The sequence below is a fragment of the Balaenoptera borealis genome (genome assembly GCF_965194805.1).
Source record: "Balaenoptera borealis genome assembly, chromosome: 5".
NCBI classification, from domain to species: domain Eukaryota; kingdom Metazoa; phylum Chordata; class Mammalia; order Artiodactyla; family Balaenopteridae; genus Balaenoptera; species Balaenoptera borealis.
Genome location: NC_138862.1, coordinates 26,452,783 through 26,480,579, shown reverse-complemented (window position 1 = coordinate 26,480,579; position 27,797 = coordinate 26,452,783). Strand labels below are relative to the sequence as shown.

Here is a 27,797-nt window from a genome sequence, read left to right as displayed (position 1 = left end):
TGCCCCGCATTGGCAGGCAGATTCTCAACCACTGCGCCACCAGGGAAGCCCCTTGACTTTTTATACCCTCAGTTGCAGTGGCAGGACGTGGAAATCTCTCTGTTTTTGTTGTAATGAATACATCAGTGTAGTGTCCCCTGGGAAAATTATACAAGCAGTAGTGCTACTCCCTCCAATAATTTCCTCAGAATGGTTCCCCTACACGGTACCACAGATAGGCAGCCCTTCAGACCAGGCCATAATTGTGCCTTTGGAAAACCATAATCAGAATCAATGCTCCTGTCACAGCTTCCCCAACTCTATAGATTCTGGTATTCTTACTCTTTGCCCATTAGTCTCTCAGGAGTGAGAAAGGGGGCTTTTAAACCCCAAGTTTTAACATTAAAATACCACTGGTTCAGCTTATTATTGGATAATAAAGTTGGCATTGTTATTCAGGAGCCATATCCGAATGTGGTTTCTATGATGTGACTGATCAACTATACATTGACTTGTTTTTGAGCCCTTTGGAACACAAATGCTTGTCCTACAATTTCTCCTTATTACAAAATACATTCTGAATAGACAATACGGGGTTTCTCCTCTAAATTCATGCCCCCTCACCCAAACACACTACGTGTTTGTATGTGTGTGTGTGTGTGTGTGTGTGCGTGTATGTGTCTACTCTTCTGTAAGTCATGCCTTATCCTAACTTTCTCTTATTGGCAGATCAACCTGTTTTCAGCAGAAGAGATGAACTAACTCTAAGCCCTCTGCAGATCCACAGGGAAGTCTCCCTTGGATGTTACCTGCCAGGTTCTCTGGCTTATTCTTGGTGTGTCCTCATTGCCACTCCAGGGTTAGTTCTCAGCCCATCCCCAAGCAGTGGTGGGAGCTGGCAGCCTAACCCATGCTCAGCATCATTGACATATCTTTCAGAAGAAACATATCTTCCTGAATATCTTGATGGGGCAAATATTATCTGGGAATGCCTTTTCACTTAAAAATATTAAAAAGTATAATATTAGGCATTAACAATATTCCAGGCTCCATGTAAGGTACTGGTGTTGTGTTCTATATAGATCTTGCAGGAGCTGGTCATTTCTGCTTGTCTGTTTTTATTTATCTTTCCATCTTCTCACCTGTCCTCTCTCATATTCCCAAATGGGCTTGTGGTGCTTTATAACAAGCACAGACAATAAACTAATGGGGAATGAGAAATAGAGAGTCACAACTAGAGGAGGCATCAATAAGAACAGGAAGAAACCGCAACTACTGAGCTCATGCTCTCTGGAGCCCGCATGCCACAACTAGAGAGAAGCCCCCATGCCACAACTAAGACCAGACACAGCCAAAAATAAATAAATTAATTAATACAGATTTATAAAACCAATGGGTCAATGAAGAAATCAAAGAGGAAATCAGAAAATACCTTGAGACAAAAGAAAATAAAAACACAACTTTCCAAAATTTATGGAACACAGCAAAAGCAGTTGTGAGAGGGAAGTTTATAACAAAACAGGCGTACCTCAGGAAACAAGAAAAATCTCAGATAAGCAAACTAACCTACCAAGTAAAGAAATTAGAAAAAGAAGAACAAACAAAAACCAAAGTCAGCAGAAAGAAGGAAGTAATAAAGATCAGGGAGGAAATAAATAAAATAGAGACCAAAAAAACCCCCCAAAAACCAGAAAAGATCAATGAAATCAAGAGCTATTTTTTTTTTTAAATAAACAAAATTGATAAGCCTTTGGCTAAGTCTCATCAAGGAAAAGAGAGAAAGGACCCAAATAAATAAAATAAGAAATGAAAGGGAGAAATGATAACCAATATCACAGAGATACAAGAAACAGAAGAGAATACTACAAACAGTTATACGCCAACAAATTGGACAACCTAGAAGATGGATAAATTCCTAGAAACATAAATATTCCAAGCCTTAATCGGGAAGAAATAGACAAGATAAACAGACCAATCACTAGTAGTGAAATTGAATTTGTAAAAAAAAAAAAAGAAAGAAAAGCTTCCAGCAAATCAAAGTCCAGGACTGGAGTGCTTCACAGGGGAATTCTACCAAACATATAAAGAGAAACGATAATACCTATCCTTCTCAAACTATTCCAAAAAATTGAAGAGAAGGGAACACTCTCAAATTCATTCTATGAGGCCACCATTACCCTGATACCAAAACCAGACAAAGACATCACATAAAAGGAAAATTACAGGCCAGTGTCTCTGATGAATGTAGATGCAAAAATCCTCAACAAAGTATTAGCAAATTGAATTCAACATTATACAAAAAGGATCATACACCATACTCAAGTGAGACTTATTCTAGGGATTCAGGGATGGTTCAATATCTGCAAATCAATTAATGTGATACACCACGTTGACAAAAAGAAGGATAAAAATCACATGATCATCTCAATAGATGGAGAAAAAGCATTTGGCAAAATTAAATAAGCTATAAGGATATTATTGTGCAGCCCAGGGGATATAGCAAATATTTTACTATAAGTTTAAATGGAGTATAATATATATTGTAAAAATATTGAATCACTATGTTGTACACCTGAAACTAATATAATATTGTAAATCAACTATACTTCGACAAGAAAAGTCATTAAAATCAAATAGGGAATATTTATGTCCACACAGAAGCCTGTACACAAATGTTTATGGCAGCTTTATTCATAATGGCTAAAACTTTGAAGCAATCAAGATGTCCTTTGTAGGTGAAAGGATAAACTGTGGAATATTATTCAGGGATAAAAAGAAATGAGCTATTAAGCCATCAAAAGACATAGAGGAATCTTAAATACATATTGCTAAGTAAAAGAAGCCAATCTGAAAAGGCTGCATACTGTATGATTCCAACAATATGACATTCTGGAAAAGGTGAAAACATGGAGACAGTAGAAAGATCAGTAGTTGCCAGGAGTTAAGGGGGAAGGAGGGATGAATACAGCACAGGGGATTTTTAAGTCAGTGAAACTACTCTGTATGATACTATAACGGTGGATACATGTCATTATACATTTGTCCAAACCTGTAGAATGTACACAGCGAGAGTGAATCCTAATGTAAACTATGGACTTTGGGTGATAATGGTATGTCAGTGTAGGTTCATTGATTATAATAAATGTACCACTCTGGTTGGGGGGGGGGGATGCTGATAGTGGGAGAGGCTGTGCCTGTGTGGAGGCAAGGGGAATATGGAAAACTCTGCACTTTCTGCTCAGTTTTGCTCTGCACTGAAAATGTCTCTAAAAAATAGTCTATTAAAAAAAAGGATCTTGAAAAAAATTCTGTTGAGATCATTTGAAACATAACTTGTTTGTAAACCACCACTTAAAGAAATTGTGCATAATAATCTTTGAGCAGGAATTATGAAGAGTATATAAGATGATGGCTCTAAATTACCCATTATTGTCAATATGACACAAAATTATTGTGGTAAAAAATTTTAATAGTCGTTAAGAAGACTTCTCAAAACACAACAGTTAATTAGTGACATCTAGCACCTCCTGTATGGAGATTTATAGTTTTCAAAGCTGGAAATTACTAAAGATCTTGAGACTGGATAGAATGAAAACAGATCTCATTTTTTACATCTTAGAAATAAATATTTGTAACCATCTGGAGTCTACTTTCTGGATTGAGGACAAGAACAGTAACCTCGCAAATTTATCTTTGAAATGTCACTTCTCACTTTTGGTGGCTGAACAATACTACAGTATTTTTTTCCTCCATTACACTGAATACACTATTAAATATTTTCTCTTTAAAAATAGAATTTTAACATCTTGAAACAAAGGTCGTTTCTATCCTCTAGGCTGTAACGTTAGTAACCAGAGAATGGAATTCTGTCTGAAGATGACTTTTCTCTATTATGCTCCATTTAAGACTATAAGCTGGGACAAAGGGAGAGAGTGACATGGACATATATACACTACCAAATGTGTAATAGATAGCTAGTGGGAAGCAGCCACATAGCACAGGGAGATCAGCTCAGTGCTTTGTGACCACCTAGAGGGGTGGGTTAGGGAGGGTGGGAGGGAGGGAGACACAAGAGGGAAGAGATATGGGGACATATGTATATGTATAACTGATTCACTTTGTTATAAAGCAGAAACTAACACACAGTTGTAAAGCAATTATACTCCAATAAAGATGTTAAAAAAAAAAAGAGACTAAACTGAGCACTGTTAACTCTTCCACTCTTCTGTGTCTTTGACTTATTGTTCTGTTTACCTGCAGGGGACTCTCCGCAATGCATGATGAACTCATATTCATCCTCTAAAACCCAACATAGTTTTCTTTTCTAGGAAGCCTTTTCTTACCCTCCTCCTAGTTTCCATATGTATTCCATATGTATCTCTCCTTTGTGCTAATTTTGTGCTTATACTTATCTCCATTTTTCCATTTATCACACCATGTTATGGAATTTTTCTCCATAAAGAGTGTGAGTTCAAAGAAGATGTGAACTACATCTTATTCATTTCTGCATTTTGGGGTTAAAGTTTACACTGCAATACAAATCTGCACAAAATATGCTGCTTTTTAAAATTTTGCTATAATTGATCTTATCTAGCTCTGGATATCCCAGTTCTGCTGCTAGTGGGAGCATGCGTGTGGTAGAAAACACTTGTCTTGCCTGTTAGAGGTAACTTAGCCTCTTCTGGTTTAACAAAGGTTTCTTTGTACTGTAATTGATTTAGTCTTTGTGATTAGTCTTTAAGGCAGATGGTAGAATAAAATATTCCATCAGTTCAAAGTTCAAACTCCAAATCAGGACTTTTTCTCCCCACCTCTCATAAGGTCTTCTCTTTCCCTCCTTTTCCCCAAGGTGGCATGTTTGTTCTGAGAGAAGATTGAATTGTTTATTGCAGTGTGGAGATAGCCTTCTGGTGTTGGGCTACCTTCTCTGTTCTTCTTGGTCTCTGTTGAGGAGTGATTAGCCTATTCAGTGCCTGGTTTTCTTTGGATGGTGTCCACTAAAGTATAGGTAATCCTACCTAGTCTACTCGGGTTTCCTGCTGGGACCTCCTCTTAAAGTCTGTAGTCCCTTCCATTTGTGTGGTGGTCCAGCATTCTGTGTTCTGTGGGCTCATTCTCCCAATACCAGATCCTTCAAATCTCTCAACACCAAGGCTCCCCAGGTCTTCATCTTGGGCCATTGGAACTCCAGGATCTCCATATAACAAGTGTTGGTCATGGGGGAGACACGTCTCCTCAGTTTCCACAGTTGAGAAAAGGCTGTTGTAGAATGATAGGAACATTTCAAGAGACATAGCTGCTTCAGTCTGTCAGATCCCAGCAAAGAGAGTGACCATTTAGAAAATTATTGTCATAATATAGCGGGGAGAATCAAGAAAAATAGAGTAGATTTTGCCATTCTTTTTGGTGGAAAGGGGACCTTCAGTCAGCTATTGAGCTTTACTAGAAAACTGGTTATGTCAGATTGGACAGTTGATCTAGAATTACTGAAGCTTAAGTTGAAGAAAGGTAATAGGTTTTCAGCTATAGACACTTCAGTGACTCTGCTGCTGTTTGGGATTGATATCTTTAAGAAATACTAGAGCCATATCGTTAACTTTTGCATAATAATTTATATTATTAGTTTCCAGTAAAAACTGCTCTCAAGGTTGGTGAATAGAATTGCTTACGCCTTGGAGAAATAACTGGATGTGACAGAATTCCTTGTCTCTCTTACATTAAAATACTACCTGTAAAAGAATAGAATCTGGTGGATAGTGGGTAGCAAACCAAGGCAGTGAGTAATGTGTTACTTTTAGCTTGGCTCACTTGCTTTCCCCCTTCTGCTGCAAACCTCTAAAAATTTTTGAGAAGCCATGAATATAAAAATTGTAACCTAAGATTTCTCAGCAGGTTGAATTATTTGCTGAAACCTCAAGACCAGCAGGTGTTTTTGGAAAATGTGGCATCAAAAGCCATTTTCTCCCAGCTAAAGCAATCTTTCACGTATAGGTATAAAATGGAATCAAGATTTATACAGGAAAAATGCTGAAGCAGTCTGTTATTTTTCTCCCTCAAGTCTGTGCTTGAGGGTTTTTTTCCCTCATTTTTAAGTCATTTTAGACATTTATGTTTTGAACAATCAACCCTTATTTACCCTTTAATTCTTTGGACTTAATCACCTGTAAACAAATGAAAACATATTTATTATATACTTAGTTAATCAGGAATTACTTTGTTTCTAAAGTTCCATAGGAATTATAGGCATTATCATTCAAATTAGCAATTATATATCATTTTGTCATTGTTTACCACTATTAATTGTGTTTGCCTTATTTCTTTCCGAAGTTATAAACTTTTTGTGTATGTGAGTGTGATGGTTAATTCTGTGTGTGAACTTGACTGGGCCACGGGGGTGCCCAGACATTTGGCCAAACATTACTCTGGGTTGTCTGTGGGGGTGTTTCTGAATGAGATTAGCATTTGAATCAGTGGACCCACTAAGGTGGGTGGGCCTCCAAATAACCTAAGTAGAACAAAAAGTTTGAGAAAGAGGGAACTTCTCCTGCCTGACTGCTTTGAGCTGGGACACTGGCCTTTTCCTGCCTTCATACACAAATTGAAATATTGACTTTTCCTGGTTCCAGACGCTGCCTAGTTTCAGACAGGAACTTATGTCATTGGCTCTCCTGGGTCTTGCTGAATGCAGATCTTGGGAGTTCTAGCCTCCATAGTCATGCGAGCCAGTTCCTTAGAAACGTTTCTCTCTATCTCTCTCCCCCACCTGCCCTCCCACCATATATATGTATATACAGGGTTGGCCAAAAAGGGCCTTTGGTTTTTAAGTAAAAATAAAAGACACATTTTTCATTTTCACCAAGAACTTTATTGAACAATGCATTCACCCTTTTCTTCCACTACCTTCTGCCATTTTTCAGGCAAATTCATAATTCCATCTTCCCAAACCTTTTTATCTTTTTGAGCAAAGAACTGTTCCAGGTGCTTTTTACAGTCTTCCAGGGAATTGAAATTTTTTCCATTAAGAGAATTTTGTAAAGACAGAAATAAATGGAAATCCGAAGGTGCAGTGTCTGGTGAATACGGTGGATGAATCAGAACTTCCCAGCCAAGCTGTAACAGGTTTTGCCTGGTCATCAAAGAAACATGCAGTCTTGTGTTATCCTGATGGAAGATTATGCATTTTCTGTTGATTAATTCTGGACGCTTTTCATCGAGTGCTGCTTTCAGTTGGTCTAATTGGGAGCAGTACTTGTTGGAATTAATCATTTGGTTTTCCAGAAGGAGCTCATAATAGAGGACTCCCTTCTATTCCCACCATATACAAAGCATCACCTTCTTTGCATGAAGACTGGCCTTTAGTGTAGTTGGTGGTGGTTCATTTCTCTTGCCCCACAATCTCTTCCATTCCACATTATTGTACTGTATTCACTTTTCATCGCCCGTCACAATTTGTTTTAAAAATGGAACGTTTTTGTTAAGTTTCAATGGAGAATCGCATGACGAAATACGGTCAAGAAGGTTTGTTTTTGCTTAACTTGTGTGGAACCCAAACATCAAAGCGATGAACATAACCAAGCTGGTGCAAATGATTTTCAATGCTTGATTTTGATATTTTGAGTATGTCGGCTATCTCCCACGTGGTATAACATTGATTGTTCTCAATTAATGTCCCGATTTGATCGCTATCAACTTTAACTGGTCTACCCGACTGTGGAGCATTGTCCAGCGAGAAATCTCCAGCACGAAACTTTGCAAACCACTTTTGACACGTTTAATCAGTCACAACACCTTCTCCATACGCTGCACAAATCTTTTTTGTGTGTTTCGGTTATGTTTTTACCTTTCTTGAAATAATAAACCATAATATGCCGAAAATGTTCCTTTTTTCTTCCATCTTCAATATTAAAATGGCTAGAGTCTGTCATACAGAGTGAAGTAAGCCAGAAAGAGAAAAACAAATATCGTATATTAACGCATATATGTGGAATCTAGAAAAATGGTACAGATGAACCTGTTTGCAGGGCAAGAATAGAGACGTAGATGTAGAGAACGGTCATGTGGACACAGCGGGGGAAGGGGAGGGTGGGATGAATTGGGAGATTAGGATTGACATATATACACTACCATGCATAAAACAGATAGCTAGCGGGAACATGCTATAAAGCACAGGAAGCTCAGCTCAGTGCTCTGTGATGACCTAGATGGATGGGATGGGGGAGTGGGAGGGAGGTCCAAGAGGGAGGGGATATAGGTATACATATTGCTGATTCACTTCATTGTACAGCAGAAACTAACACAACATTGTAAAGCAATTATACATACTCCAATAAAAAAATGGCTACACAAAAATTCACGAATTTTGATAAGTCTTTTTTTAAGTGCACACTGATATGACAGCTGTCACATGCAATCTAACAAAATTGTTTTGAATGAAGTTAAAGACAACTAAGTGCTACTAGAGCCATACAGAAAAAAACGAATGAACCTTTTGGCCAATGCAATATATATATATGTATCCTATTGATTCTGTTTCTTTGGAGAACTCTGACCAACACAGTGGATCATGTCTGATACTTATTTCATATTATACATAGGTGTAGCACACCATGGTTATGTTAGAAACTTAAAAGAGACTTTAAAAACAGAGGGATCCTTGATCAAAATGACTCATGAAACTTAATGTCAGTTACTCTGAGACAAAATCCTCACTGCACATTTGCTAAATTCTTGAATGCATGTACTACTGCACTTGTAAGTTTTAACAAGGGTGAAAATAAAGCCAGTGAGAAATGCAGTACTGATCTTGATTAGGTGGTGTCAAATGAGCTGAATTTCTATATTGGAATGATGAATTGTAATTATAGCTCATTATACAACGTGATTTTCATCATGAAATATATTATTTAAAGGATAATTTCAACTCATTTACCATAGTCAAAAACCTGTGTATATCTTTTGAAAATTCATGATATTGTAAGTGTGAAAAATTAATAAATAGAAACCTCAATTAAATAGTTTTGGGAGACCGGAAAGGGTAGCTTTCATGCTCTGTGATGATAGCAGAGCCCAACAGGAGGAAGAAAGACTCCTCTTCTTTCCTGGCAAGGACTCAGCCAATGAAAAGCTATGGATTGTTTACTATAGCCCTCCCTCCCAACTTCCTTTTCTCCTCTATAAAAGCATTCTTCCTCCCTTGCTGTGTGGGGACTTGCATGTGCCTCACCATGGTTGCAGGCCCTGAACTGCAATTCTCGCTAATCCAAGTAAACCCATCTTTGCTGGAGAAACATCTGACAGTCTGTTTTAGGTCAATGTAAGTGACATGAGAAAGGCTCTTCTTATCATTGCTGCCTATAAGATTTGTAAACCAGTTAAGGCATATCATCCTTCCAGTGGCATTTGGTGCTTTTGACCCTTGTCAGCACATGCATTTGGAGTTGTTTTTCAAATAGTTGTGATGAACATCTTCTCTGATTTCACCTATGACCCTTGACATGGATTTGTAGGAGGACTGATCAAGGTGAAAGTTTTAGTGTGTTTGTTACCAAACATAGTGAGACTACAACTGATCCATGTTAAATTGAACTCCATGGCCTTGATTTCAGTGGGGTTGTGTAGTAGCTGACTGAATTTAATGGATTAAAATTAGAAAGTGTGCCAAACCATAAACTAGAGATAAATGAGCAGAGAAGTACATTTTTCCTGCATGTACCATGATTCTGTTCACTTCAGAGCGTGATGGCATGAGTGTTCTCGCATGAAAGAATATTGTGAACTCTTATAGTTGAGACCAAGCACTTATAATATTTATTATGTGAATATTATAAACACAATTTATGAAAATATGAAATGTTTCTTTCCTTCAAGGAAGAAAGCTAAGATATTTCAGCTGAGAAATCTGAGAAAGCAGAAACATCAAACTGACAAGTGTGGAACAAAATTCTCCTCTAAAATATCTGGTATTCTGCATTTGCCACTGACCTGGTTTTTTTTTTTTTTTTTTATAAAGAAGCTTGTTAACCCAGTGAATTTCTTTTTTTAAGCAGGTATTCATTTTTAGTTATTTATTTATTTATTTTTGGCTGTGTTGAGTCTTCGTTTCTGTGCGAGGGCTTTCTCCAGTTGCGGCAAGTGGGGGCCACTCTTCATCGCGGTGCGCGGGCCTCTCACTATCGTGGCCTCTCTTGTTGCGGAGCACAGGCTCCAGACGCGCAGGCTCAGTAGTTGTGGCTCACGGGCCTAGTTGCTCCGCGGCATGTGGGATCTTCCCAGACCAGGGCTCGAACCCGTGTCCCCTGCATCGGCAGGCAGATTCTCAACCACTGTGCCACCAGGGAAGCCCACTGATCTGGTTTTTATATGCATTTCAGAAAGTAATTTTTTCCCTAATACTTTGCTAGATTGCCCATAGAAATATTGAGAAATATAGCACATACTAATGTGGCCAACCTGATATTGAGCATGATAGAGTTAAATACTCCTGAGCTGAAACTTCTGGGTTAAAAGTTGACGCTATTTCAGGGGCAGTAAGCATGGCATCCCTGTTACTTCCCAGGAGGTGATGTCTTTTTCAACTCTGCTCTCATTAAGTAGCTTTTCTTCCTCTTCAAATGTGAGGAAATTAGAGGCCTCTCCATCACCTGAACATAGAGTATACCCTAAGTGAGTGCTCCCCATGGGACACAGATGGCTCAAAACAGAGGCAAGTGGCAGAAGGCATTGTGTAGGCATAGTGGAGAGCAATGAAAACACCTATGTTAACAGCGTAACTATTAAGAGCAGATATTAAATGGAACATTGAGCAAGCCCACGAGCAGATAGTAAGAATAACGATTCTGCTAGAAGGAAGTGACTTGTGGTGCACGCCTGTAAAACCACAAACAGTGTGGCTTTCAAGAGAAGGGATGAAGAAATTGGATAAGCAGGAGACAAGAGAAATCGGACCTGAATTGAACCTGGTGATGATTCTATTAATCATCCTTGACTAAGGATTTTCACCCAAGACATACTGAGGAAAATATTGGAAATTAATATTAGAATCCTCTGTATGCCATTTGTTATTTGTATTCAGTATATAATTATTATTATATTTATATTATTATTAGTTAACTGTATAGTAAAATATTGTCACTTTAAAATTTTATAATACAGATCCTTTTCATTTAAATTAACCCTTTTATTGTCACAAAGTCCTTCAGTTAAAGCTTGCTTCACATGTTGTTGTAAATGACTGGATTGGGAAGACACTACCTGAAAACAGCTGTCTGCACTGGGGGCCCAGAGGAGCAAAACATAGAAATCAGTCCTTTGTCCAGAATGCTGGCTTTGCCATGCTCATTTCAGTCTGGGGATCCTAGACCATATCCATCTTTTTTTTTTAGAGATCACCAAAGTCTTCATGAGGAGTTTAAGGGGAAAAAGGTGAATGTGATTAAAAAGAATGGGGACTTCCCTGGAGGTCCAGTGGTTAAGACTTCGCCTTCCAATGCAGGGGGTGCAGGTTCGATCCCTGGTCGGGGGGCTAAGATTCCACATGGCTTGAGGCCAAAAAACCAAAACATAAAACAGAAGCAGTATTGTAACAAATTCAATAAAGACTGTTAAAAAATAAAAAAATAAAAAGAATGGTCTTTTACACTTTATTCAAAGTGGCTATGCTCGGTCACTTATTAAGTGTGACTAGTCCTTGTTTGAGAGTATGAGGGAGGAGAACTCATAAGTTTCCTCTTAGCAACTAAGATCTGTGTGTTCTAAGGAGACACCCCTCTCACCCAACTCCAGAAATGGAAGCAAATCAAGTGACAAATATTTATATACCCCTTTTTATGGGCCCAACACTGGGCTAAGTGTAAGGTGTACAAAATAGAGACCAGCTGTATTCTGGAAACTTGAATAATTATTCTAAACACAGAAGAAAGAATTGTCACAGTCTAAAACATTTCATGTTAGCTAGAGAGGCAATAAGAGACAAATTGAAAGAAATGAATGTGATCTGGAGCAAAGGGATTTCATGAAAGAGACATAATTGGAAATGTTCCTGGAAGGAGAATAATGGGGAGAGGGGGATGGATAGGCAGATGGGAGGAGTAAATCCTCCACACTGAGAAACCCATCCCAGGTTTGTGCATCATCCCTGAGCTTCCGCCTGGTTTTGCAGGCATCATGGCCCTGTATTTCTATTGTTAATGCCGTGGTGCACACATATAAAATAACTTCTATGACTATATTTTAAAAACTCAGTTTCTGATATTAAGTTGCCTCCAATTTCAACTCTACTCCACCATCTTGACTGTTTATCCTCCATGAGGAGAAAGAGTTTGAGAGATAGACATAGTTTTGATCTCAAGAGTTTTTTGATCGCAAGGTAATTTTCTGTGTTCACTTTTCTCAGAAGGGGTTATTTCTTCTCTCTGTTTTTTTCAATTAAGTGTCCCCAAATCTCTGTAAAATGAGATACTAATTTTGGCAGATGCTAGTGCTCCCCAACACCTGTATTATCATCTTCCTGAGCCCCCAGATAGACCACATGTTCTAGGCTTCCTTGCAGGTAGGTGTCACCATGTGAGTGTTCTAGGCAATGGCAAGTGAGCAAGAAGGATGGGACCATTTCCAGATTGTCACATAGAGAACAATCCATGTGCAATTCTCTTTTATCCCCTGGCTGATTGGAGAGGACTCTAGGGAACCAAAGGAGGGTGGGGCCTCTGTTGGGAAGGATCCTGGTTCCTGAATTGCGGGCATAGGAAGGAGCCTCCCCCTCCCCCATCACCACTCATATTGGACTGTGATATGATGTGAGTTAGAAAGAATCTTGATGGGTTGATTTCTTGAAGCAATATCACTATCAATTTAAAGCATATGAATGAATTTCTTACAAAGGAGCACAGCTAATTCTGGTAAACTTTTTAAAAAAGTTTTTATTTGGAAAGAATTTCAAGTCAATAAAAGTTGTAAGAAAAGCACAAAGAATACCTGTATGCCCCTTACCCTGGTTTGCCTACATTTTGTTCCATTTCCTTTATCTCTTGCTCTTTCTTCACATATATATGTATTATTCATTTTTTTCTGAACCCAGTCTCTTAAGAATGACACTCTCCCACATAATCATAGCACAGTTATCAAATTAAAAACAAAAGCAAAACAACCCTGACCTCTATTCAGTTCACTGTGTTCCAATCTGTGAATTGACCACTGTCCTTCGTAGCAGTTTTCTTCTCTCTAGTACAGCGTCCAGTTTAGGGTGATGTGAGGTACTGATTTTATTTGTCATATCTCTTTAGTGTCTTTTAATCTTTGTCTTTGCCTTTAATTTTTGTCTTTTATGACATTGACAGTTTTAAAAAACACACTCTTCCCTTTTTACTAGAATATTTCTCATTTTGGGTTTGTCTCATGTTTCCTCATCATTGGAGTCAGGTTATCCATTCTTTTTGTGAATCTTTTTTTCTTTCTTTTTCCCCTCTGGCCACACTGCACGGCATGTGGGATCTTAGTTCTCCAACCAGGGATCGAACCCATGCCCCCTGCAGTGAAAGCCCAGAGTCTTAACCACAGGACCGCCAGGGAAATCCTATGAATCTTTTAACTGAAGTACAATAAACAAAGCACTCTTTTTTTTTTTTAACATCCTTATTGGAGTATAATTGCTTTACGATGGTGTGTTAGTTTCTGCTGTATAACAAAGTGAATCAGCTATATGTATACATATATCCCCATATCTCCTCCCTCTTGCATCTCCCTCCCACCCTTCCTATCTCACCTCCCTAGGTGGACACACAGTACTGAGCTGATCTCCCTGTGCTATGCGGCTGCTTCCCACTAGCTATCTGTTTTACATTTGGTAGTGTATATATGTCCATGCCACTCTCTCACTTCATCCCAGCTTATCCTTCCCCCTCCCTGTGTCCTCAAGTCTATTCTCTACATCTGCGTCTTTATTCCTGTCCTGCCCCTAGGTTCTTCAGAATCCCCTTTTTTTTTTTAGATTCCATATATATGTGTTAGCATACGGTATTTGTTTTTCTCTTTCTGACTTACTTCACTCTGTATGACAGTCTCTAGGTCCATCCACCTCACTACAAATAACTCAATTTTGCTTCTTTTTATGGCTGAGTAATATTCCATTGTATATATACGCCACATTTAAAATTTTTTTTTATTTTTAATTTTTTTAAATTTTGGCTGTGTTGGGTCTTCGTTGCTATGCACGGGCTTTCGCTGGTTGCGGCGAGTGGGGGCTACTCTTCGTTGCAGTGTGCAGGCTTCTCATTGCAGTGGCTTCTCTTGTTGCGGAGCACAGGCTCTAGGTGTGCGGGCTTCAGTAGGTGTGGCATGTGGGCTCAGTAGTTGTGGCACGTGAGCTCTAGAGCGCAGGCTCAGTAGTTGTGGTGCATGGGCTTAGTTGCTCGGTGGCGTGTGGGATCTTCCTGGGCCAGGGCTCGAATGGGTGTCCCCTGCATTGGCAGGCGGATTTTTTTTTTTTTTTAACATCTTTATTAGAGTATAATTGCTTTACAATGGTGTGTTAGTTTCTGCTTTATAACAAAGTGATTCAGTTTTACATACACATATGTTCCCATGTCTCTTCCCTCTTGCATCTCCCTCCCTCCCAGAACTAGTGTTCTGCCTATGTTTTCCTCTAAGAGTTTGATAGTGTCTGGCCTTACACTTAGGTCTTTAATCCATTTTGAGTTTATTTTTGTGTATGGTGTTAGGGAGTGTTCTAATTTCATACTTTTACATGTACCTGTCCAATTTTCCCAGCACCACTTATTGAAGAGGCTGTCTTTTCTCCACTGTATGTGCTTGCCTCCTTTATCAAAGATAAGGTGACCATAGGTGCGTGGGTTTATCTCTGGGCTTTCTATCCTGTTCCATTGATCTATATTTCTGTTTTTGTGCCAGTACCGAACTGTCTTGATTACTGTAGCTTTGTAATATAGTCTGAAGTCAGGGATCCTGATTCCTCCAGCTCCATTTTTTGTTCTCAAGATTGCTTTGGCTATTCGGGGTCTTTTGTGTTTCCATACAAATTGTGAAATTTTTTGTTCTAGTTCTGTGAAAAATGCCATTGGTTGTTTGATAAGGATTGCATTGAATCTGTAGATTGCTTTGGGAAGTATAGTCATTTTCACAATGTTGATTCTTCCAATCCAAGAACATGGTATATCTCTCCATCTGTTTGTGTCATCTTGATTTCTTTCATCAGTGTCCTATAATTTTCTGCATACAGGTCTTTTGTCTCCTTAGGTAGGTTTATTCCTAGGTATTTTATTGTTTTTGTTGCAGTGGTAAATGGGAGTGTTTCCTTAATTTCTCTTTCAGATTTTTCATCATTAGTGTATAGGAATACAAGAGATTTCTGTGCATTAATTTTGTATCCTGTTACTTTACCAAATTCATTGATTAGCTCTAGTAGTTTTCTGGTAGCATCATTAGGATTCTCTATGTGTAGTATCATGTCATTTGCAAACAGTGACAGTTTTACTTCTTGTTTTTTGATTTGGATTCCTTTTATTTCTTTTTCTTCTCTGACTGCTGTGGCTAAAACTTCCAAAACTATGTTGAATAATAGTGGTGAGAGTGGGCAACCTTGTCTTGTTCCTGATTTTAGTGGAAATGGTTTCAGTTTTTCTCCATTGAGAATCATGTTGGCTGTGGGTTTGTCATATGTGGCCTTTATTATGTTGAGGTAAGCTCCCTCTATGCCTATTTTCTGGAGAGTTTTTATCATAAATGGGTGTTGAATTTTGTCGAAAGCTTTTTCTGCATCTATTGAGATGATCATATGGTTTTTCTCCTTCAATTTGTTAATATGGTTTATCACATTGATTGATTTGCGTATATTGAAGAATCCTTGCATCCCTTGGATAAACCCCACTTGAACATGGTGTATGATCCTTTTAATGTGCTGTTGGATTCTGTTAAGCAAAGCACTTTGAACTGAAACTTTGCGTGTCACATTGAACAAGAGTTAGTGAGTGAAGTATCATGCTGTAGTTGTTTAGTTGCTGGGTTACAAGGTGGATGCAGTTTCTAAAAATAACAAATATGTAGTTTCTTACACCGTACCAAAAATACCAGCTCTTTTGAGAAGGGGAAGTTGTATGTAAAATTAGGATATTGATGGTTGTTGATGATAAATTACAGCTTTCTTTTTTAGCATATCAGAACCTCTTGCTACTCTGTGCTTTCAGAATGCCACAGACTTTCTTCTGTCTGGAGAAACATATGTGATAACCTGGCAGACACACATTAGTGTCTAAATAGGTGTATTTACCCAGCAAGGATATATGCATTTTAGAAGATATCTGGGAAGAGGAATTCATGACTCAAAGCACAGTTTTCCAAGGATGGCATTTCTGGGACATGGCGCTTGGACAGGGGAAATGTTTTGGAGCAATGTGATGGTTAGTTTTATGGGTCAACTTGGCTAGGCTATTGTAAGCAGTTATTAAACTCTAAACTTGGTGTTTTTGTGAGGCATTTTGTAAATGTTCTTAATATCTACATTCAGCTTATTTTATGTGAAGGACATTAAGTTTGATCATGTGGATGGGCCTCACCCAGCCAGCTGAAGGGCTTAAGAGCAAAGGCTGAGGTTTTCTAGACTGCAGCATCAACTCCTGACTGAATTTCCAGCCTGCCAGCCTGCCCTACAGGTTTCAGACTTCCAGCCTCCATAATTGCATGAGCCAATTCATAAAAAAAAAAATCTCTTTATACACATATGTATCTCCTATTGGTTCTGTTTCTCTGGAGAACTCTGACTAATACAGACAGGCAATCATTTTTGTATTCCTCAAGTTATGCCTCAGAAGTGGTGATTGCTAGCACAATGTTTTGAACATGAGAAATGTGCAAATAATATACGTTAAATGGGTCTGTGAGTAACCACCTGGAGATTCAACTACTAAGAAAGTTAATGCTGTAGTCCCTCCTTATCCATGGGATATCCGAGACCTCCAGTGGATGCCTGAAACCGTGGATAGTAACAAATCATATATATATACTATGTTTTTTCCTCTAGTAATGGGCGGGTAGTGTATACAGTGTGGATACCCTGGACAAAAGGATGTTTCACATTCTGGGTGGATGGTGAGAGATTTCATCATGCTACTCAGAATGGCTGTAATTTAAAACTTACGAATTGTTTTTTTCTAGAATTTTCCATTTAATATTTTCAGACCACAGTTGACTAAAGGTAAATGAAATCATGGGAAGCAAAAATGCGGATAAAGGGGACTACTGCATTGAGGCTTTGAAGTAAAAAATGAAATTTTTTTCATTGGTGCTTTATCATGATATTTCTTCATAATATTGAAATTCTCAAAAAATAAATAGGAATATTCATGCATTCATGATTTTTTTTTTTTAGTCTTAAGAAATAAGGTCTCCTATTTATTTATTTATTTATTGCCACATAAACTTGATGTAATGTTGCTGTCTAGGTCTCTAATGGTTTTCTGTTTAGCAAGTAATAATACAGGTTTGTTCTCAATTTCTGCATTGAGTGAATGTTATTCACATATAAAATTTTTTGCTGCCCTCTGGTGGGCGTAGTTCTATAAATCAAAAATATATAAATATATGTCAAGTAGTCTTCTATTTGAATATGTTTTCAAAGTTCCTTTCTAAGTTTGGAAGTCCAAATGCATCTTTCATATAAGAAGAGATATCAGCATCTCTGATTTGTTTATAAATCCCAATTAGAATACATGAGGTACTTAAAATATGGCACCAAAAGAGCCTAACAAAAAGTTGTGACAATGATTCCATGAGAAAATGCCTTGAAAGATATCAGTTGGGAATCCAGTGGTGGTCTCCCCTGCTATGACCATGATTACTGATGAAGGCTACGTGGAATCCCTGGACCCCTCCCCGGGGGCAGCGGAGTTGTGGGGGTGCTTCCATGGGCTGGTATGATGTATGTGTTAGTGTTAGCGGGAGAGGGGCTGGCAGTTGTGAAGTACAGACCTGAAGGTTTTTGGGAATAGGGTCAGGCGAGGGTAGTAAAGGAAGTGAGGCAGAGCTCAGCCTTGAGGAACAGGATGAGAAGCCCAGTTTAAGAGAAACAGAAGATCTAGAAATAAGGTACATAAAGGGGCTGGAGGAACCAGAGTGACACCAAAAACAGGGAGGGATAGGAAATAACAACGATACGGGCTGTGGTGTATTGGAGCTTGGTCATACCCACTCACAAGAGCCAGGTGTTACATTTTCAAGAATTTTGTGAGCCAATTGTTAAAGATGTTATTAAAAATTAAACCACACAAACTTAAAATTAAATTGTTTTTAAAACTAAGGTAATACATGCTCAAAACTCATCACTCCCTAATTATTTTACTACAATTTTACTACATTACTGATAGTAAAATCACTTATTGAGGTGACTTACGTGTTTAGTATTTGTATGGTGAAAATACTAGCTAACGGTGTGCTGCTGTGTGTCTCTCACAACTCTGCAATCAGTGACATCAGTAGCCTGTAGCTGGTCGTGTTGGGAATGTTCTTACCAAGAAAATTGAGAAATGCTACAAAACCAAGAGTTGGTTGCTAAATCTTTACCAGCATACCACTGGGTAAGGAGGAGTCTTTGGAAATGAAAAAAGGGAGACTTCCTATTTTATTTTATTATTTTATTTTAAAAATTTATCTTATTTTACTTATTTTATTTATTTTTTATTTTATATTTTTAATTCCACCATGTATGCTGGATTGGTGCTCTAGTTCATTTATTCATTCAATCAACAAATATTTCCTGATCCTCTACTTGTTGGCAGACAATTTTTCATGGGTCTCTTGTGTTCCTACACATCTTACAAGAGAGGCACTGACTGCCCTTTGTCCCAGAATATCCTTCATGGATGTTCATAGTGAATGGCTTTGGAAGATAGAGATCGTGTCTCCCTCTGGAGTGAAGGGCAGGCATGTTTACTGCCCATTATAAGATTTTTGGAATCTCTACACTCAGGGTTCATGTCTTATACCACAACCCAACTGTGTGTGCAGGTATCATCTGGCCCTTTTGGTGTCACCCTATAGGACTTGGGCTCAGGGAACTGGGCAAAATTGCCAATACTCTGCCTACTGCTATTGCCGTGATTCATTTTTGATCCAGAGTCTTGTGTCTTCTATCAGCATCAGTGAAATTGTGCAGGCTAACTTATTGGCTTCAAGTAGGATAAAATCTTAGACTCTTTCCTATTTTTGACAGACTCTGTATCAGGCATTGTTCCAGGTGCTGGGACAAAGAAGTGGACTAGGCAGACAAGATCCTGCCCCTGTGGGGCTCAAAATATCTTATGGGATTATAAACCAAAAAAAATATTAACACTAAGCAAGAAACATTAAACATATTGCGATAAGGATTAAGAAACAATTGAATGGCGGTATGATGGAGTACTGAGATAGTCTAGAGAGAAATCTACTCCACACACGTTGTCGGGGAGGTTCCTTCTGGTGGATGGTTGAGTGAGGAGAAATGAGTTAGGACTGAGGGGTGAAGAGGGGAATTAAGTAAAATAGTAAGAACTGTAGTGATGTAATGAAGCAGCAGTTGTTGAGCGGTCAGTGATTGGTTCATTGACTGGGGTAATGAAGTAGCATTTTTTTAAAATTCAACAAATATTTATTATATATTAATTATATATCAAGTACTCTGCCAGACAATAGAGCTACAATACAAAAGTGAACAAAACAGACCTGAACATAACTACAGTGATGGAATTTTCTTCTTTGGGGGTTTTCAACCTCTTTGCTTATAAAGTTCTTATAAAGAACTTTATCAATTTAGCTTTGGTTTCCTTGCAATGTCAAATATAACATCATAAACCTTTAATCAGTCCTCACTGAGGTCTGTGGTGGACCTCTCTCTTGCAGCCTAAAAGCTTGAAAGTATCATGCATATTCTACTCTGTCAGGTAGAAAGTAAGTAGGGCTTTAGAAAAGAACAGATGTGACAGTTTTATTTTCCCCCAAGTCTATTCCAGTAAGACCGACAATATCCCATTCATTGATGCCGACCTTGATCTTCATAGAATGGAGAATCCATTCTAAGCTAAGATGGAATCTCGGTATAAAGACTTGGCATATTATACACTGCCAGGAACCTGTAATTCCGAAATATGTTCAGTAGTTCTTGGCTGATTCATGCTTTTTTTAAGTCCTAAAATTTCTTCTAAGAGATCTCTCTATTGAAGTAGCATTTGTTGATTGATTGATGAAGGGGATTTTTTTTTTTTAAATCGGGGGGGTTATTTGGTTTACTACTAAGGTAAAAACTGGGGAGGGGGTCATCAGACTGTGGTAGTAATGGGAGGGGATTCCTACCATATTCTTGCATTGGAATCATGTGCAATTCCAAATATTGTGTAAAGAGTTGGGATTTGAGGGAATCCCTGGAACTAATGTACGGGGGCTGGATGGGAGAAGTGTCAGTGTGATGGTGGAAGGGAGCAAAGACGTAGCTAGTAAGTAGCTGTAGTGAAGGAAATCGAATTTCCCATTTATATGGGAATAGTGAGGAATGGAACCTGCCCCGGGCAGTTTCCTAGGTGAGAGCATATGAGTCAGGGACGATAGTCAGGAGTTTTAAAATTTCCCTCAACCATTATTTTGGAAAATTTGGTAGCAAAATCCATGTAGTCTGGATACACTAATTGTTGAGAGTTAGAGTGGAGTTAAGTCTAGCTCAAGGACTGAGAGGAGGGTTTCTGAGATCCAGTTCCTGTCACTTAATTGATGGCTCTGTGACCTCTCTACTGTCCTTATAAGGTGTGGAGCTTTTTCTGAGAGGTTATGAAGGCCTGAGACCTGAAAGCACAGGCAAAAGAATAGAAGATAAAAGTTCCCTTATGTCTTCCACACATGTAGTTTGAGTACCTTTGTGTATTTTTAGAAATATATGTTACCATGTGCACTCAGAGCAACTTAAAAATATTTTTATGCTCAATTATATTTATTGACATAAATATTTCAAATTGTATGTTCTAGATGGAATCTGTCAATTGGTTATAACTGCTTGTTTCTTTTAGCACTAGCCATTAGACAACCTTAGGTTATACACAAAACGTCTGTCCCTGGATAATAAAATACATTACTGGCTTAGGGAGTTTCCACAATAAAATGCTAACAAAATAAATCTAGATAACATCCAAATTATTTTACTGTATAATTTTGTTAAAATGAATATATTTCTGTAATCATGTACCCTTACACGTACCGAGCATTCAACATACATCATCATAGGCCTATAAAAATCCCCCAAAGTAGTTACTGTTATTATTCCCTTTTTTACAGGTGAGGAAGCAAGCTCAGAGGTGGAGTGAGTTGCTTCAGGTCCCATAATTAGTAAGTAGCTGAGTATGAGCTACTTACTAATACTAATCTGCTATGAGCCTTTTGAACATGTAGGCAGTACTCTCTGGTCTGAGGCCTTAAGAAATTTTTGCAGATTTTCCTTTTGTTGCTCCCTTTTAGTTTACGGAATATCCTTGCCCCAAACCTTGATTCCTGGGGTGTTGCTGGTTCAAGCTTCCTCTGTTCACAGGTCTGAATTGAGAACCCAGCCCCAGTCCTCGTCCTATGAGAAAGCAGGATTGCTGCCTATCTTCAGTTGCTGGTGGTTTCACATACCCTAGAGTTTTAAAAAATTCATCTACAAGAAAGTACCTCTTTGTTCAACATTGGGCCATCATGAAAACTGATCCCAGCACAATTTAATTTAACATCCTGTTGGTGAGAAGGATAAAACATATCCATTTCTGTTTAGAAAAGAAAATGAGGGCTAAATGTATAAAGCTGTTAGGAAAAAAACATAAAGATACTGTCTCCAAAACAACCACCCTCAGGAATATTAGAAACTCAGCTTGCTGGGAAACCTAGAAAGTGATTATACTTAGGACTAAAAATATGAGGCATGAAAAGAAAAATTCTTGACATAGTCAACTAGCAAAACCACTAGGGGGGCATTTAAAATAAGAAAATAACATAATAAAAATAACATGAAACTATAGATGTATAGTACCAATCAAGGAACCTCAATGTAAGTACCACTTAGATCAAGAAATAGAATATTGCCAACATCTAGAAGCCTCTTCTTGAGCACAAAACTCTTCCCTACCGCTCTGTAAAGGTGATATTTACAATAAATCATTTTCTTTTTTTTTTTTGTCGTTTGTTCGCTTTTGTTTTAACACCTAAGTTTATGTGTATATATAGTGTATATATGTATTTATTATGTGGTATGCATATAGTTTATATAATTTATATGCATATATGGTTTGTAATCAAATGTATATGGGATATATATATATTTAATTTTAACCAATACTCTAGAGAATGTCTGTGAGGTTTGTGAACTCCTAAAGATTAGCCAGACTTACTCATCTTTATATATTTAGTACCTAGGGTAGACCCTGATACTTAATGAGCTTGTAATAGCATGCAATAAATCTGTGTTGCATGCAAAAGAATTACTAAGCAGAAACCTCAGTTAAATAGGGTTGAGAGACCAGAAGAGGGAGTTCTCACGCCCTGTGATGATAGCACAGCCCAGCAGGAAGAAGAAAGACTTCTTTCCTGGTGAGGACTCAGCCAATGAAAAGCCATGGATTATTTGTATCCTAATGAAACAGGAGGGAAGGGGGCAGGGCACAACCTTTAAAAGAATGACATAGCCATAGGACATGACAAAAACTGGTTAGGATTAACTAGATCCAAGATGGTGGAAGATTTGACTACCAGTAGACCTTGAGCCCCATTATATGCTCATTGTAATACATTAGCATGCTAAATGACTCACCCACTAGCACCATGACAGTTCTAAGGCTAACCATAAAAGGCCAAATAGTGAGCAGTGGCCCAATTCCTGGAAATCTCCGCCCCTTACCTGAAATAATCAGAATAATCCTCCCACTCATTAGCCTATGAAATTATCCAGCCCAGAAAAACTAACCACGCCATATTTCGAGGCTCTCTCGCCTTCTGAGATGGCCCACACTCTGCCTGTGGAGTGTGTTTCTTTCTAAATATTCTCTCAATAAATCCATTTCTTACCTATCACTTTGTCTCTCACTGAATTATTTCTGCGGCAAGACATCAAGAACTCAAATTCACCAGGAACACTATAGCCTTTCCAACTTCCTTTTCCCCTCTTTAAAATTTCCCTTGCCATGTGGGCACTTGCATGTGGCTCACTATGGTTGCAGACCCCAAACTGCAATTCTCCGCTGATCCTGAATAAACCCATCTTTGTTGGAGAAACATCTGACAGTCTGTTTCAGGTCAACATGAACAAGTAAATTGTAAGTTGTTAAATAAGAGATTATTATTTCACTTATCTTTGGAGATTATTTTGACTATGTGGTGGAATAATATGTGTTGAGATGTAAACTGATACTTTTTCCTTTAACATTTCCTAAATCCAGTTTTCTCCATTTTAACAGTTAGGTATTCTGCCTACATTGCCGTAGGGAAGGGACAACACAGATAAATCAGATTACAAAAGAGGTAAATTCTTGACTAATCTATTTCTGTTTCCAGTAGTCAATGGATTTGGAAGATTAGATAAAGTGTTGTTTTTTCTGCTCCTTATTTTTCTTGGCCAGAGAAGAAAGAAAGTGAGAAGGCAAACAAGAGATTAGATATGAGACTGTCCCTGAAAACTGGAGGCTAACACTTGCTTTTTTGCCTTCTTTGCCCTTAACCCTAGAAGGACAGAGATCTTGGATAGGCTTTGGGGGCTCAGAAATTGAGGAGACCTGTGCTGTAGTGTGCAGGGTCTGCTTTTTCCCTGCTTCTGAGAGCCAGTTGTCACATTTTTAGGAGTGGTGTGAGCTTGTTGGTATCACACGGGTGACTTGAAATCAGCCCTGGCGAGAGTGTTCCTTTCTGAAAATTGTCAAATGCTCTTCCATCCCACCTTGGAGAACGGGTTGTTAAACATTTATCAGCACCCTCTGGACATGTGCCTCCATTCCCAGGTGGAGCCTGGGAAAGTAGATGGACTGCCAAGGACTGGACACATTCTGAAATTGCACATCAAGTGTAAAATTTGTGGTGTGATGTGTCCAGGAAGATGGGCTTCAGTCAAACACCCAGGGCTCCTGCCTATCTTTTTGTGCCATGCAGAGGAGTAGAACATTTTCTCTGCATGCAAGAGTAGGACAGAGGTGGTAAAGTATCTCAGACAACCCTAATAATTGACCTGAAGCCCCAGAGTGATATGGAATTGCAGATGAATGTTTTTTGAGCAACTTGGAATGGTCATGGAAGTGACTGAATAAGGGCCAGTTTTGAAGGGTCTTGAAGTTGAGGCCAAATGACCTGCCAGAAACCTGAGTGGATCAATGACCTTAAACCAGATAAGCAACATGCATCTCACAGAATGCTGGTTTTGATAGATGACAACCCTACATCTCCAGCCTACTCTCTTCACCCTTCACAACTATATAAGCTCCTGGAACTTAAACTTGATCTCAGGGTGAAAGAAGAAGGTTTGAGACTAGGGTGGAACATGTGAGTCACCTACGTTGGGTGCAAAATTTAACGGGGTACCAAAGAACTCACTAATCAAGATAAATAATATTTTAATGCAATATATGAAAACTCAAAATTAACATAAAAGTGCACGGTGAAAAAAATGTCAAAATTTTAAATGACCACAAGGTCAGTATTACCTAGTTTTCCTTTCATTTCAGGCTCTGCTATGGCTACTAGGGGAACTGTTACTGATGCTGCTTTAGTCTCCTCACTCCAGTGGAGGGGAGGTAGTTGTGGGGTGGCTGGAGAGCTTTGTATTGCATGAGATTTAGTTTCTGAATGAGAGTTTGAAATAGATAATGAACTGAATTCCAGAAAAATAAAATTCTATCTCTTGCACATGTGACTTGTGGGCTCAGACTTGCATTTCGTGCACATACATTATGCTTTAAATTATCCTTGCATCTATAATTAAGTACTTTACAAATGTTGTAATATATTTTCATGTGGGATTAAATATATGGTTACTTGTTAGTAACAGTTGAGGTCAGGGAGGATTTATGTTATTTTTTTTAGGTGGTTTCAAATCTGTAGGTATACAGGTATACCTTGTTTCATTGTGCTTTACAGATGTTGCATATTTCACAAAATGAAGTTTTGTGGCAACCCTGCATTGAGCAAGTCTGTTGGTGCCATTTTTCCAACAACATTTGCTCACTTTGTGTCTCTATGTCACATTTTGGTAATTCTCACAATATTTCAAACTCTTTCATTATTATTACGTTTGCTATCAGTGATCTTAGATGTTACTATTGTAATTGTTTGGGGGCACTACGAACCGTGCCCATATACGACGGTGAACTTTTTTTTTTTTTTAAGACTTTTTTTGATGTGGACCATTTTAAAAGTCTTTATTGAATTGGTTACAGTATTGCTTCTGTTTTATGTTTTGGTTTTTGGCCGCGAGGCATGTGGGATCTTAGCTCCCAGACCAGGGATCGAACCTGCACCCCCTGCATTGGAAGGTGAAGTCTTACCACTGGACTGCCAGGAAAGTCCCTAAGACGGTGAACTTAATCGATAAATGTTGTGTGTGTTCTGACTACTCCTCCGACTGCCGTTCCCCACCTCTCTCCCTCTCCTCAGGCCTCCCTATTCCCTGAGACACAACAATATTGAAATTAGTCCAGTTAATAACCTTACAATGGCCTCTAAATGTTCAAGTGAAAGAAGGCATGTTGAAAGCCGAGATAGGCCAAAAGCTAGGCCTCTTGCACCAAACAGTTAGCCAAGTTCTCAATGCAAAGGAAAAGTTCTTGAAGGAAATTAAAAGTGTGGCTCCACTGAACACATGAATGATAAGAAAGTGAAACAGCCTTATTGCTGATGTGGAGAAAGTCTTAGTGGTCTAGATAGAAGACCCAAACTAGCCACAACATTCCCTTCAGCCAAAGCCTAATCCAGAGCAAGGCCCTAACTCTCTTTAATTCTGTGAGTGCTGAGAGAGGAGAGGAAGCTGCAGAAGAAAAATCTGAAGCTAGCAGAGGTTGATTCATGAAGTTTAAGGAAAGAAGCTGTCTTCATAACATCAAAGTGCAAGATGAAGCATCAAGTGCTGATGTAGAAGCTGCAGCAAGTTATCCAGAAGATCTAGCTCAGATAACTAATGAAGGTGGCTACACTAAACAACACATTTTCATTGTAGACAAAACAGCCTTCTATTGGAAGAAGATGCCGTCTAGGACTTTCATAGCTAGAGAGGAGAAGTCAATGCCTGGCTTCAAAGCGTCAAAGGACAGGCTGACTCTCTTGTTAGGGGATAATGCAGCTGGTGACTTTAAGTTGAAGCCAATGCTCATTTGTCATTCTGAAATTGTAGGGCCCTTCAGAATTGTGCTAAATATACTCTGCATTTGCTCTATAAATGGAACAACAAAGCCTGGATGACAGCATGTCTGTTTACAGCATGGTTTACTGAATATTTCAAGCCCGCTGTTGAGAGCTATTGCTCAGAAAAAAAGATTTCTTTCAAAATATTACTGCTCATTTACAATGCACCTGGTTACCCAAGAGCTCTGATGGAGATGTATAATGAGATTAATGTTGTTTTCATGCCTGCTAACACAACATCCATTCTGCAGCCCATGGACCAAGTATTAATTTCAACTTTCAAGTCTTATTTTTCAGGAAATACATTTTGTAATTCTATAGCTGCCATAGATAGCGATTCCTCTGATGGATCTGGGCAAAGTAAATTGAAAACCTTCTGGAAAATATTCATCATTCTAGATATCATTAAGAAAACTCATGATTCAGGGGAAGAGGTCAAAATATCAACATTAACAGGAGTTAAGAGGAAGTTGATTCCAACCCTCCTGGGTGACTTTGAGGGGTTCAAGATTTCATTGGAGGAAGTAACTGCAGATGTGGTGGAACTAGCGAGAGAACTGGAATTAGAAGTAGAGCCTGAAGATGTGACTGAATTGCTGCAATCTTATGATAATACTTAAGTGGATGAGGAGTTGCTTCTTATGGATCAGTAAAGACAGTAGTTTTTTAAGATGGAATCTAGTCCTGGCGAAGATGCTGTGAAGATTGTTGAAATGACAATAAAGGATTTAGAATATTATGTGAACTTAGTTGATAAAGCAGCAGCAAGGTTTGAGAGGTTTGACTGTAATTTTGAAAGAAATTCTACTGTGGATAAAATGCTATCAAACAGCATTGCATGCCTACAGAGAATTCATTTGTGAAAGGAAGAGTCAATCAATGTGGCAAACTTCATTGTTGTCTTATTTTAAGAAATTACCACAGTCATCCTAACCTTCAGCAACCACCACCCTGATCAGTCAGCAGCCCTCAACATGGAGGCAAGACTCTCCTCCAGCAAAAAGATTACAACTCGTTGGAGGCTCAGATGGTTAGAATTTTTTTAGAAGTAAAGCATTTAAAAAAAAAATTATTTATTTGGTTGCGTCAGGTCTTAGTTGCGGCAGGTGGGCTCCTTAGTTGCGGCTCGTGGGCTCCTTTGTTGCGGCAGGTGGGCTTCTTAGTTGTGGCAGGCAGGTTCCTTAGTTGCGGCTCACCGGCTCCTTAGTTGTGGCATGCAAACTCTTAGTTGCGGCATACATGTGGGATCTAGTTCCCGGACCGGGGATCAAACTTGGGCCCCCTGCATCGGGAGTGTGGAGTCTCAAGCACTGCGCCACCAGGGAAGTCCCAGTGGTAAAGCATTTTTTAATTAAAGTATGCACATTGTGTTTTTAGACATAATGCTATTGCACACTTAATAGACTATAGTATAGTGTAAACATAACTTTTCTATATGCTTGGAA

The 27,797-nt window shown here is 38.6% G+C and overlaps 2 long non-coding RNA genes across 2 annotated transcripts in view; both read left to right on the top strand.

Moving 5' to 3' along the window:
- LOC309628723 overlaps positions 1-27,797 on the top strand; it is a 263,640-nt gene that overhangs the window by 36,004 nt on the left and 199,839 nt on the right. The gene's annotated exons all lie outside the window — the stretch shown is intronic.
- LOC309628726 overlaps positions 1-27,797 on the top strand; it is a 79,785-nt gene that overhangs the window by 28,042 nt on the left and 23,946 nt on the right. The gene's annotated exons all lie outside the window — the stretch shown is intronic.